The following is a 12,606-nucleotide window of genomic DNA, read 5'->3' on the forward strand; positions in this document are numbered from 1 at the left end:
TGTGACATTCGCCTAAAGTAAGCTCCAAGGAAACAGCAATCTCTGCAACTCAAACTCAAAGTGCAGTATATTCTGAACCACTGTCATGGTACTTAGCTCTGACAATGTATCAAAAAGTACTAAATCCTTCTGGGATACAAAAACCATAAAAGAATCTGAGACACTTCCCTTATAGACAGTCTGACATCAGCCTAGCATTAAACTACAGACAAAACGAAAACTCTGTTATTTGCTTTGTAGTTAACATTCTCCAGGGCAAGGGTGAAATTCATAACATATATGAGTATGGATCAATTACATATATATGCTAAAATTTATCAAACAATAAATATGTGTCAGGTGCTGTTCTAAGGACATTACATGAATTAATTCATTTAATCCTCACTAGTACTCTATTATCATTTCCTACGTACAAGTAAAGAAACTGAGAGATGGGGGGAGTTATGTTATATACCCCAATTCATATCATCAGCGAGGGATGGAGTCAAAATTTGAACCTGGCCCATCTGACTCCAGGGCCTGCCCTCTTAACAACTCTGCAATGTCACATCCATGGAGGCAGCCAGGGACTTACCCGGATATTATAGGATGGAAATAATGAAATGTTAGCATTTATAAAAGAAGGATCATTAAACATGAACAGTGACAATGTTCACATAAGCAAAATTACCATTCCTACCTTAAGAAATAGCAGCCTCTTCTCTGTTTCTAAAAGGATATAAACTATAAATGAGCTCAGATTAGAAAGAACTAAAAAGTACTTTTATTTTGTTATAAGCACAATTATCAATAGTTTTATAAGCTGCATCTTCTTTAAAATTATGAAAATGTCTGTATGTATATATGTGGATAGATGTATATCTATACACATCTACAGTAGTATATAAATACATAGTACAGGACGTAAGTATAATTTTAAAATAAGAAAGGATCAACTAATAAAGGAATGGTTTGGGTAACATACATTGATCGGTACGGAATTCCAGCTTTAAAAGGGAGAAATGTATAGATCACAAAACCATGAGAAACTTTCATGCTAGCATAAACAAAAGTAACTATCAATTGATTTTTTTTAATTAAAAAAAAATGAGAGTAGGCTTAAAATACAGTCGTGACAGAAAAATATCTAGCCAACCTTTAATGCATGTTACAACGGTAAGCAATTTCCCAAAAGAGATGGATCTGAGATAAGCACTAAATCATGCGATTCATTCATATCAGTGGTTAGGAAGTGAAGAGCTATGCCATCTGAAAGGAATATCAAGATGGAAATCTTGACAAGAGGTCAAAGAGAAGCAGGGTAGGAAACAGCAATCAAGTTTCCCCCACTAAATGGAAAGTAGAAATGGCAGCAGGATGCTAAGAGATACAGAAAGCCATGTAACAAGATAAAATGAATAAAGGAATATTTAAGTCCTTTAGAAATGTGCTGAGTATAAAGTAGTATGTGACGGGAGGTTAAGAAGATGATAGTAGCATTATTCTCTTGCCCTTTGGAATCTGAAAAGAAGCAAAAGTGATCTACAGATTTCTACGGTTTCTAGAAACTTGCAAATAATATTCATTTTCTGTGGCTTAAACCATCTGCACTATGGCTTAAATCATCTTCACTACAGTAAGAAGAGAGCTGCGTGGAAATAAAAAACACCTGAATAAACTGCCCTGGTAAAATTATTTTTTAGCTAGTACAACCCAGTGCCTCTAGACTGCAAAGACAGCAGGTAAACAAATGCCACCTTAAAAATCCAAACTCAAACTTGATAGTTTGATAGGCTTCATTGGTGAAATGGTTGGACTTCGGTCCCCTTTTAAGCCATGCCCCTCCCCTTCCCTCAACCCCGACACACAACCCATGGCCTATGCATGAAGAAGTGTCCCACATGCTCCCAGGGATAAAATCAGGATGCTGCCCCTGCTTAGCTCTGGCCGGTGCTGAGGCTGCTGTTTGTGACTGTGCTCCAAGTAACTGCCAGTTGCTCTGCCAGAAATGCCAGCTGACCTGCTGCTCATTACGGCTTGCTCTCTGCTACAGCTTCTGTCAGATAAGGGCTGCAAACTTGCCCCAGACTGCTGCTCACAGCACTGCACCTCTGCTTCCAGCCACTGCTCAGCCCTTCCCTCAGTGTGATGACATCACCATTCTACCCTCCATCACAACATTCTCTCTTTTATGATATCAGCAGGAAACTCAATCCTCTTAAGTCCAACTTTCTTAGAGGACACCTTTGGAGCATGAGGTGCACAGAGTCACACTATTCTTCCAATTTTACTCAGGTAACTGTTTTTCCTAGGTGCACAAAAGTCACCTATGGCAGGACGGTGGGTACAGGGTAGCTGCGGACAGGTTCAAGAAGAGTGGACTGCCTAAGTGTCCATCAACAGATGAATGGATAAAGAAGATGTGGCACATATATACGGTGGAATATTACGCAGCCATAAAAAGAAACGAAATTGAGTTATTTGTAGTGAGGTGTATGGACCTAGAGTCTGTCATCCAGAGTGAAGTCAGTCAGAAAGAGAAAAACAAATACCATATGCTGACACATATATATGGAATCTAAAAAACAAAACAAAAAAATGGTCATGAAGAACGTAGGGGCAAGATGGGAATAAAGACACAGACCTACTAGAGAATGGACTTGAGGATATGGGGAGGGCAAAGGGTAAGCTGGCAGAAAGTGAGAGAGTGTCATGGACATATATACACTACCAAACGTAAAACAGATAGCTAGTGGGAAGCAGCCGCATAGCACAGGGACATCAGCTCGGTGCTTTGTGACCACCTAGAGGGGTGCGGTAGGGAGGATGGAAGGGAGGGAGACGCAAGAGGGAAGAGATATGGGGATATATGTATATGTATAACTGATTCACTTTGTTATAAAGCAGAAACTAACACACCATTGTAAAGCAATTATACTCCAAAAAAGATGTTAAAAAAAAAAAAAAAAACAAAGAAGAGTGGACTGAACCAATACTTATTTGCCCCTTTAGTCAAGGTTGTTGAGTCCAGCTCCAAAATGATGCTATCATAATAAATATATATTTTTTTATGGACGACACTGTACATCCTGATAATCTGCCTTCTGCTATTGCTGTCAACCACAGACTGCTGGTCCACAGCTTATTATACCAGAATATGTCTAAAATTCAACTTTGGAACATTTTAATTTATTTCTGTAAAGTTTTTTCTGCTTTATTAATTGGGGATTAAATGAGAATATAAATTATAGAATAAAATGAGAATGAGTATATGAAGGGCGTTATTAATTTCTGTTGATGTATAAAAAGTTACCAGAAATTTAGTGGCTTAAAACAATATGAATGTATCATCTCAGTCTCTGTTGGTCAGAAATAAAGGAAATGACATCACTGGGTCCTCTGCTCAGAATCCTCAAAAGTTGAAATCTAGGTATTGGCTAGACTCTGTTCTCATGTAGAGCTTGGAGACCTCTTTCAAGCTCACTCAGGTTGCTGGCAGGATTCAGTTCCTTGTGGTTATAGCACTGAGGTGCTCAGCTACTAGTGGCCTCTAGCCATATTCTCTGCCATATGGCCCTCTCCAAAACACAGGAGCTTGCCTTTTTAAGGCCAACTTGTGAACAGTATCTGTTCCCGTTTCTTGTCTTTAAAGGTTTACCTTATTACGTCAGGATAATCTCTATTTTGATTAACTCAAAGTCAATTGATTAAGAAACTAATTACATCTGCAAAATACCTTTTGCCCTACAGCATAACACAATCAAGGGAGTGCTAATCCATCTTCTTCACAGGTCCAGCTTGTACTCAAGGGGACAAGATTATACAAGGCATGTGCACCAGGTGGTGGAGATTTTAGGGACCATCTTAAAATTCTTCCTACCACAGGTGAATTGGTATTCTAACTACACACGCTAACCATACATGCAGCTTCCAGTTGTTTATTTTTTCCCTAGGTACATTTATTTTCTTGCTGAAGATAAGATCCTTTCTGCCTCTGCAGTTAAGCTGTGAATGATATTACCCCACATGCCCCGTCAACCAGACACAGTCATAAGCCATTAGCTTTAAAGCTAAGAATAATCCTGAGTCAACTCAGGCTTCACTCTCTAATCATTTGGGTTGAATCTGGGTCTTAGGGTACTTGGAATACATACAAAATGACTTAATCCAATCCTACTCCTGAGAACTTGAGGCTATACTGGCATCAAGGTCATATATTTTAAACATCCGGGATTTTTAATTTGACAGTGAAGAGAAGGCAAAGGACTTTCTTATGACCTTACTCAGGTTATCAGAATCTATATGACATTTGGTGACGAGGAGCCAAACGGCATAAAGTTTATGGTTAGCAAAGAAATGTACACCAGGCTTCAAGAAGTATGTCTCTGGATATGCCAAATACAGATCTGGTTCCCTGTAGTTTACCACAAGCCCTATTAAAAGTCTGTCTTAATGAAACTCTTACAAAACACTAACAATTGTATCTGCAATTGGATCTGATTCCAAAGTTCTCATAGAACTGGGGCCAATATAGAATTATGGAGAACTACTGCTCCTGCTAAAAAATATTATTTATCTTCACCAATATGCTATGTCATGGGCGAAATAAAAATACTGTGAAATATAACACTCAGTGTCTCCTCTGGATAAAAGGCAAATTGCATCTAAACCCACATTAAAGGGACAGAGAATAGGCAACTGAAACTGAACAAACATCCTGGGTTGAAGTGAAAAAAAAATCAGTCTATTTACCTTTCTTTCATTTTCTTTCATGATAGGATCTCTAAATTGGGTATAAATAACAACTGTGTGTGATAAGTAATCCTTATTTAAATAAAAGCAAAAACAACTTCGCCAAAAGCTGGGGGAAGGTGGAACACCCCACTAGTCCTGCCCATCAACAGCAGACATTCATTGACAGACTTGTGTGTGTGAGGCTACCTCAAATTTAACACCGCACTACGTGGCATCAAACGTCTTAAATCCAGCTTCCATTTCTCTTGGTTTCAACCAGTGCTACTATCCTGTTTTCTGTTGTTCAAGCTCAAAACTTCGCATTCTCCTTGACATATCACATCACCCCTGTTCACCATAAGCAACCCTGTTGATAGTTTTACTGTAATACTCACCATACAAATCCCTTAATTTTCATTCCCCTGTTGTCAAGATTGCGCTAGCTTTCTAACACTGAACTAGATTCCCTGCCTAAAATGACTACTCTTTCCAAACTGTCACATATACAACTGTTCGATTGACATGCCCAAATGCCTAGTAGAAGCTAATGTTTTCTGCATACTGGAGTGCCATTCGTCAGATTTTCTTCTAACGACTCTATATGCATTTTGCAAACGTAAACAACCTAGCTGAACCCTCTTTATCTCCATTTTGCAGAGAAAGACTCAATAAATACCAAGGAAGTTTCCTAAGGTAGGTATCTGACCCCAAAGCTACTTCTTATAATCACTACTGTGTTGCCTTCCTTTGTAAATTAACAGCCTGGACCTATGCCCAGTATCCGTGAAGCTAAGTCTGAATGCTTCAACCTAGAACTCAAATCTGCTCTTCTTCATCCCATCTGTATTCATACGGATCACTCCCACCATTGACTTTTCCTGTCATTTGGCACGTCATCTTTCCCCACCTGTTCAAATGTGATTTATCTTTCAAGCTCATCTCAAGTTCAGCCTCTTCCTTGAAGTAGTCCAGACCAACCAGGTTATTGTCTTATCCCCTCCTTTGAATTTCATGAACATCTATCTCATTTTTGCACTTATGTCTTTTTTTTTTTTACTGCGGATATTCAACTTATTTGACTGTGCTTTATGACATCTGACTTATTGAGAGAACATAAATTATTTAGGGATACAGATTTTGCCTTATACTCTCTCTTGCCTTCACAGCATACAGAATAATACCTTACATTAGGAAGTGCTTTGCAGATAGCGGGCCCTCATTCAATACAAACTTAGTAAGAAGTTCCCATGGGCAAGCTCCTACAATGAGAATGGAAGGTACAAACAGCTGAATATACATGTTCCCTGAAAGAGTGTCCTTGCTATGAAGCAATTCCTAGTCAAATTTGTAATTTGTTGTATATTTACAATAACCACAGCAAGAGAGACACTGGCATGTACCATAAGAGAGACTCAGGGAAGGCTTAGTCAAAGTACGATATTTTGAGTGATGATATGCCATATCATGGGAACAGAAAGAAGAAATACGATTAGGGAAGCACAGGTTACATACTTTAGGAGGAGGAAATAGGCTAATCTGACAAAAATATAATAGGAAATGAAATGGTGGAAATTAATAAAACAATAGATGGAACAAAGGAGGGAGAACCCTGAATGACAGGCTATGGATTTTGGATTCTCTTTGAATTTCAGCATGTTTTTAAAAAATTATTATTAAATTAAATTAATTAATTAACTAATTAATTAATTTTTGGGCCTGCGTTGGGTCTTCATTGTTGCACGCAGGCTTTCTCTAGTTGAGGCCAGCAGGGCCTAGTCTTCGTTACAGCGCACTGGCCTCTCATTGCGGGGGCTTCTCTTGCTGCACAGCCCAGGCTCTAGGCGCGTGGGCTTCAGTAGCTGTGGCATGCGGGCTCAGTAGCTGTGGCTCATGGGCTCTAGAGAGCAGGCTCAGTAGTTGTGGTGCACGGGCTTAGTTGCTCCATATCATGTGGGATCTTCTCGGACAAGGGATTAAACCCGTGTCCCTTGCGTTGACAGGCGATTCTTAACCACTCTGTCACCGGGAAAAACCTCAGCATGGTTTTGAGTACCAGCTCATAATGAACATAGCACACTGCCATGCAGAGTTGCTGTTATGATTAAAGAAGAGAGTGTTTGTAAAACACCTAGTATCGGGCCTGGAAAATCACAGATGTTCACCAAAGGATACCTTGTCATTGTTCACTGATCAGAGTTCTCCTTTAAACAGAAAAATCTGCCTGGATTCCACAGGATGGGGACAAAAAGGAGGCAATGGGAGCAAACTGTCAGTCAATGTGTCCCTGAAAGGAGAGAGATGCTCTTAGGAGAGTAAGACGCTCTCAGTAAGAGCAGTAAGAAAAGCATAAGTTAATTTGTCTTTCCTTGAATGCCATGGACATTCATGTGTCCTCAGAGAGATGTTAAAAAGAATCAAAATGATTAATTCTAAGTAGTCCTTCTTTTTAAATTCACTTTTTATTTTTCCGCTGAAGTGAAGAAACCTCTGAAGGTGGGAGATGGATCCTTTCGGCACACAGAATATGACTGCCTTACCCTTTCCAGCATCTCTGGCATTTCATTTCGTTCACTGGAATCATTTTGCACAAATTACCTCTGGCCAATCATCTTTATAAATGCTTGGCTCCAAGAAAGAAATTAAGTGGAAACCAACCATTTTGACCCATTTGGTCTTCCAGTTTCCAGACGCAGACACTTAATCAAGGGCTTGAAGACTTGCTGACTGCTCTCTCCTTCCTGGCCGAAAGGCTTCCTATAGCCACAATCATCTCACTACACATTCTCTTTGCATTCCACTGAATTTCTATAAATTCTTTTTTACCTAATTCTCTTGCTATAGTTATTCTCGTGCTATATTCCTGTGGCTTTTTTCCTAAGTAATTAGCAGAATAAAAGCTTACCAAAAAACCCCAATATTCTAAGAATTTTCAACATAGAATTCGTGGAGTTCTTTTAAACTTTATTTTACTCAAAAGAGAACAAAAAAGGTTATTAATCCACAAATTCTTTTGCTGTTGAAGAAGTCTGCTTCCATTTGGTTCAAGGGTTCTTAAGATTTTTCTGAAATGCAACTAAAAATGAGCATAAATGGTGACTATTCCCCAGACTTCAACTGAACACTTAAGTCCAAAAAGAGAACTAAACTTCTCTCCTGTCCCATGAAATATCATTTTATATTCAACTAAGTTTTATTATGCAAGTATGTTATTTTTAGATAAATATGAAGATAAAATGAAGACAGAGATAAATTTAGCTAGAAGTAAATAACAATTGTAATTATTGCTATTATACAACAGAGAGAAAAATAAAACTAGGAAAGCTTTCATTTGTTTTCCCTGTGCCCCAGATAAATGAACAAATACATGAAAATCAGAACACTAGTATTATACATGAATTTTATTGAAAACAGGTCAAAGTTATGATGCAATTTGGTCACGGGAAGTTGTCCCTAACAATGGTGAAAAAGGGTGAATTTAATAATCTCCTTGTGTCCCTTCTGCCATCTTATGTTCAGCAGACTACAATGGAGGTTCTATTACCTTAAATGTATCCTGCCTGCTGTACTCAGGTTTCTGGGACAGAACTAATCGAGAGAATGTTGCTTTCGCTCTTGTATTTTCTTCTGATGATCTCTGGTTCCTTCATGAGTTTCAGTTCTTGTGAGCAAATACAACGTTTTACTTCTTACAGCTTCTCTTCTATGAAAAGTTGTTGCTAACCCAATGACTTCTAGCTCTATATATCAAAGAACAGATTGTCGAAACTTCTAAAACCCTTCCAGAGTCACTAGTCTGATTTGTTAACGCTAGTCTGATTTGTCTGATTTGTCAAATTTTATGATTTTTTTATATTGATGGTACTTCTTATATTGATGGTATTACATTCTAGCCCTCACACCTATCTTTTATCTGCTATGTCTAACATACACTTTTCTCCATTTTTAAGGTCATTTTGTTTCTCCAACTCATAACTGAATTTTAAATACTTGCTCATTGAAGAAACCATTATACTACTCATATGTACACGTATGTACGCACATAGGTCTAAAGAACAAATTGAAGACAAAGAAGTCTCAGTACCAAAGACTAGGCCTTTGTCCATCTGTATTTTCACATTCCATTTTAATTTATTTTTATTTCCAAAGTAGTTAAATTAAGGATTATTTTCATACTCTTCTTTTTTTTAGCATATCAACACCTGTATCTTTAAAATGTTAGGTTTCTAGTATATTTATATGATTGAAACATCTGTTGAACTTGTTGAACTTGGATTATGACTGATAAATAACCAAATGTACCTCTCTACATTTTCAATTATACAACATGTGTTCTGTCAAAATGCCACACTAAACTCAGCTCTGAGGCATGTTGATGAAGCAGAAGGGAAAATGGAAATAATCAGGACCTTAGCTATGAAATTGGGGTTGGATCACTGCTCTTCACGTACGAGAAAAACTGTGACTCAGTTTTCTAATCTGTAAAATAACAATGCTATTACCTACTTCATTCAGTTGATATAAGGATTAACGAGATTACTTGTGAACACATACTGACTGGCTTTCCTGGGGCTTCTTTCTCTTGGCTTCTCACACTTTATTCAGTTTTAGAAACTGCCTCAAGTGTTTATCAATTTATATCAAGTCAGTTGGTTGCTTGAGATATTCCTCAAAATAAATTTCAAAGCAGGGAGTTAATTTTTTTTCCTTCTCAGCAGGAGTTTCTTTTGTTTTGTTTTCATTTTCTTCTGTGTGTCCATAGGCACGCCTTTTGAACAAGTTACTGAAATATAGAGAAAGAGCAGAGTACCAAGAGGGTTTTTAATGAGTCCCCTGGCTGAAGCCAGAGTGAACGCCCTCAGCAGGGGCCCTCTCCATGTCAGCTGAGCACTGTCCTGTCAAGAGGCCTGGCTTCCACAGCACCCCACTGTTCAGCCACCAGCTTGCTTTGTGTTGGTTACTGAAGATCCATACCTTTCCTTGTTTGACATGTTTGATTTTGTTATGTTGAGTTTTCTTCTCTAAGTAAGATGCACCATCTTTGTACGTGTCCTTCTGCTCTGACACAATTCAGTAGGAAGTTGGTCTATCACATTTAGATTAAAAATGCATACAACGAATCCCTCATGTGCGAAGAAAGGTCAAAGGAACCAATATGCAAGATTTATAAGGAACCCTTCTGGGGTACACCTTACAGACTTTGTGTGCGTATCTGAAACCAAGGAAAATTTCCCCTCTATGTTTTAATGAAATTACTTTTTGTTTACTTTTGCTAAGTTTTGTTTTGTTTTTAAACAGGTAATATGATAAGACATGATATTTTAAAGAGAGGTTTATATAAAAGTTACTGAGAATTCTCTTTGCAGCAGTGTTGGATAATTTATAACTCCAGATTTTTCAATTAAAACTGAAATTTAGGGACTTCCCTGGTGGCACAGTGGTTAAGAATCCACCTGCCAATGCAGGGGTCACGGGTTCGAACCCTGGTCCAGGAAGATCCCACATGCAGTAGAGCAACTAAGCCCGTGCGCCACAACTGCTAAGCCTGCACTCTAGAGCCCACGAGCCACAACTACTGAAGCCCACGCACCTAGAGCCCATGCTCTGCAACAAGAGAAGTCACCGCAATGAGAAGTCCATGCACCACAATCCAAGAGTAGGCCCTGCTTGCCGCAACTAGAGAAAGCCCACACGCAGAAACAAAGACCCAATGCAGCCAAAACTAAACAAATAAAAAACCAAACAAGAAAAACTGAAATTTAGCCAAATTTTCAGATACTATCCACATTCAATCAAAATAAGGATTTCTTCCTAACACTAGGCCCTTTGAGATGAAGAAAATGGCCTGACATCTAAGAGTTGTAGATAACAAATAAACAAGAAAGGAAAGATATTAAAGAGAGACTGCACTACCTCAAACTATCATAGTGGGATCATAGTTAAAGGGAAAGTGAAGAAAATCACTTTTTTTTTAATGAAATATGTATCATTTAAGAATTACAAGTTTAAAATCAGTATCAACTTTGTAAAATCAGATTATATACATATATTTACCTATATATATATATCTTTTTGAATCACATAACGTGAGTTTGGATTCTAAAACTGCCACTTATAATTTATTCAACTTAAGTTACTTAACTTTTGTTCTTTAGTTCCTTTATCTAAAACAGGAATACTAGTATCTATTTTATAGGATTGTTGGGCAAATTAACAAAATGCTTAGTTCTTAAGTGCCTAGTTCAGTGACTGTGACATAGTAAGCTTTAATGAATATATAAATATGCACGGTCATCATCATCACTATCACCACGCCTTATATCCTTAGCTACTCACCAAGTACTCTAAAGACTCTAATATATATATATATATATCAGTCTGTAGACTGAAGATATGAAACAACCATTGAACTAAAAAGATACCCAAAGGAGAGCAAATGGAGAAGTATATCTGCAAGCCCTGTGGTGGTTTTAAAGTATGTCTACCAATTTGTTGATATACCCTGCTCCGCAGCCCAAGAGGTGAAGCTTAATTCCCATCCCCTTGAGTGTGGGCTGGATTTAGTGATTCACTTCTAAAAACAAGACACAGCAGAAGTAATGGGAAGTCACTTCTAAGATTAGGTTATGAAAACAGCGTGGCTTCCATCTTGGGTGTTCTTTCTGTTGCTCTCTCTTTGATCACTCTTTTTAGGGAAAGCCATATTGGGAACAGCCCTAAGGAGGATCCTGCATGGTGAGGAACTAAAGTCTCCTGATGGCAGTAACACAAGTGAGCCTGGAACTTCAAGCCCCAGTTAACTTTCAGACTACAGCCAAGGCCAATAGCTTGAATGCATCTCATTAGAGATCTTGGACAAGAACTACCTCATTCCTACATTCCTGATCCTCAGAAACTATGTGAAATAAATAAATATTTGTTGTTGTAAGTTGTACGTTTAACGGTCAGTTATTATGCAGAAATAATACACACCTGAATAGTGACAGAAACTGATCCAAGGGAATGGTGATAAAATCAGACCAGAAAATGGGTACTCAGGAGCTGTCCCTGACTCAGCCATTTCATCATGGAGCACAGCTTCTTGCCTCTTTACTTATGAATTACTCAACCCCAGCTTCTCTATTAAACTCCAATAATATTTGTCATCATCCTACCCATCTCGATTATTCAGTTGTACAAAGGCAAGTATCACTATTGTTAATATCTACGTTTGAATTGGATTCTACATGAAAGTTCTTAAATCACTTTAAAATATTTCTCAAATGTGACAATAGTTACATCTTTTTGTGCTTACTATTATTTTCTTTCCATGTAAGGACAGTTAAATCTAGTGGTCTTCTGGACATTTAAAAAACGTGTATTTCTTGTACCTGAAACCATATATCAGCTTCAGGAAAGGAAGACTTGGCAACTGTTTCTAAGTGGATCACTTTTCCAGTAATAAAACAAATGGCACATTTCCCAGACTGAAATAATTATTTTAATCTCAATCAATTACTCTTTCTCTCTCTCATTCCCCTCTTTCTTTTTTCAGAGCGTTATATGGGACAAAAGAGCTTTCTAACTGAATAGCAATCAAGTGCTACCTATCATTAATTAATACATCAGGAATCTCTTATTGCTTTCCACGGGTGAGAGTGAGAAACAACAGAAGTTAGAGCTATATAGATTTTCTCCACTTAATTTCCAAAGAAATACATGAAGGCTATAATGGTTGTTTGGTCTTGTTATTGGAAAAGGAACGAGTAAAGAAAACACTTTAAAAGGATATTCACAATAATTACATATACCTGGATTTAGAATACAATCATGCAATTGGTTGCTTAAGACCCACCTGGAAGGTAAGAGGAGACCTATTAAATACTGTACACTTCTTACATGGAGAATTATCCATTT

The 12,606-nt window shown here is 37.9% G+C and overlaps 1 long non-coding RNA gene across 1 annotated transcript; it reads left to right on the forward strand.

Annotated features, from left to right (window-relative positions):
* The first annotated feature begins 2,250 nt into the window (after nucleotides 1-2,250).
* On the forward strand, nucleotides 2,251-11,592 carry LOC141279521 (uncharacterized). Its single transcript, XR_012333902.1, has 4 exons — nucleotides 2,251-2,274; nucleotides 3,771-3,864; nucleotides 5,371-5,406; nucleotides 11,404-11,592. It is a non-coding gene; the product is annotated as an uncharacterized lncRNA (long non-coding RNA).
* Nucleotides 11,593-12,606: the final 1,014 nt, after the last annotated feature.

Source organism: Tursiops truncatus, chromosome 9 (genome assembly GCF_011762595.2).
Source record: "Tursiops truncatus isolate mTurTru1 chromosome 9, mTurTru1.mat.Y, whole genome shotgun sequence".
Classification (NCBI taxonomy): Eukaryota; Metazoa; Chordata; class Mammalia; order Artiodactyla; family Delphinidae; genus Tursiops; species Tursiops truncatus.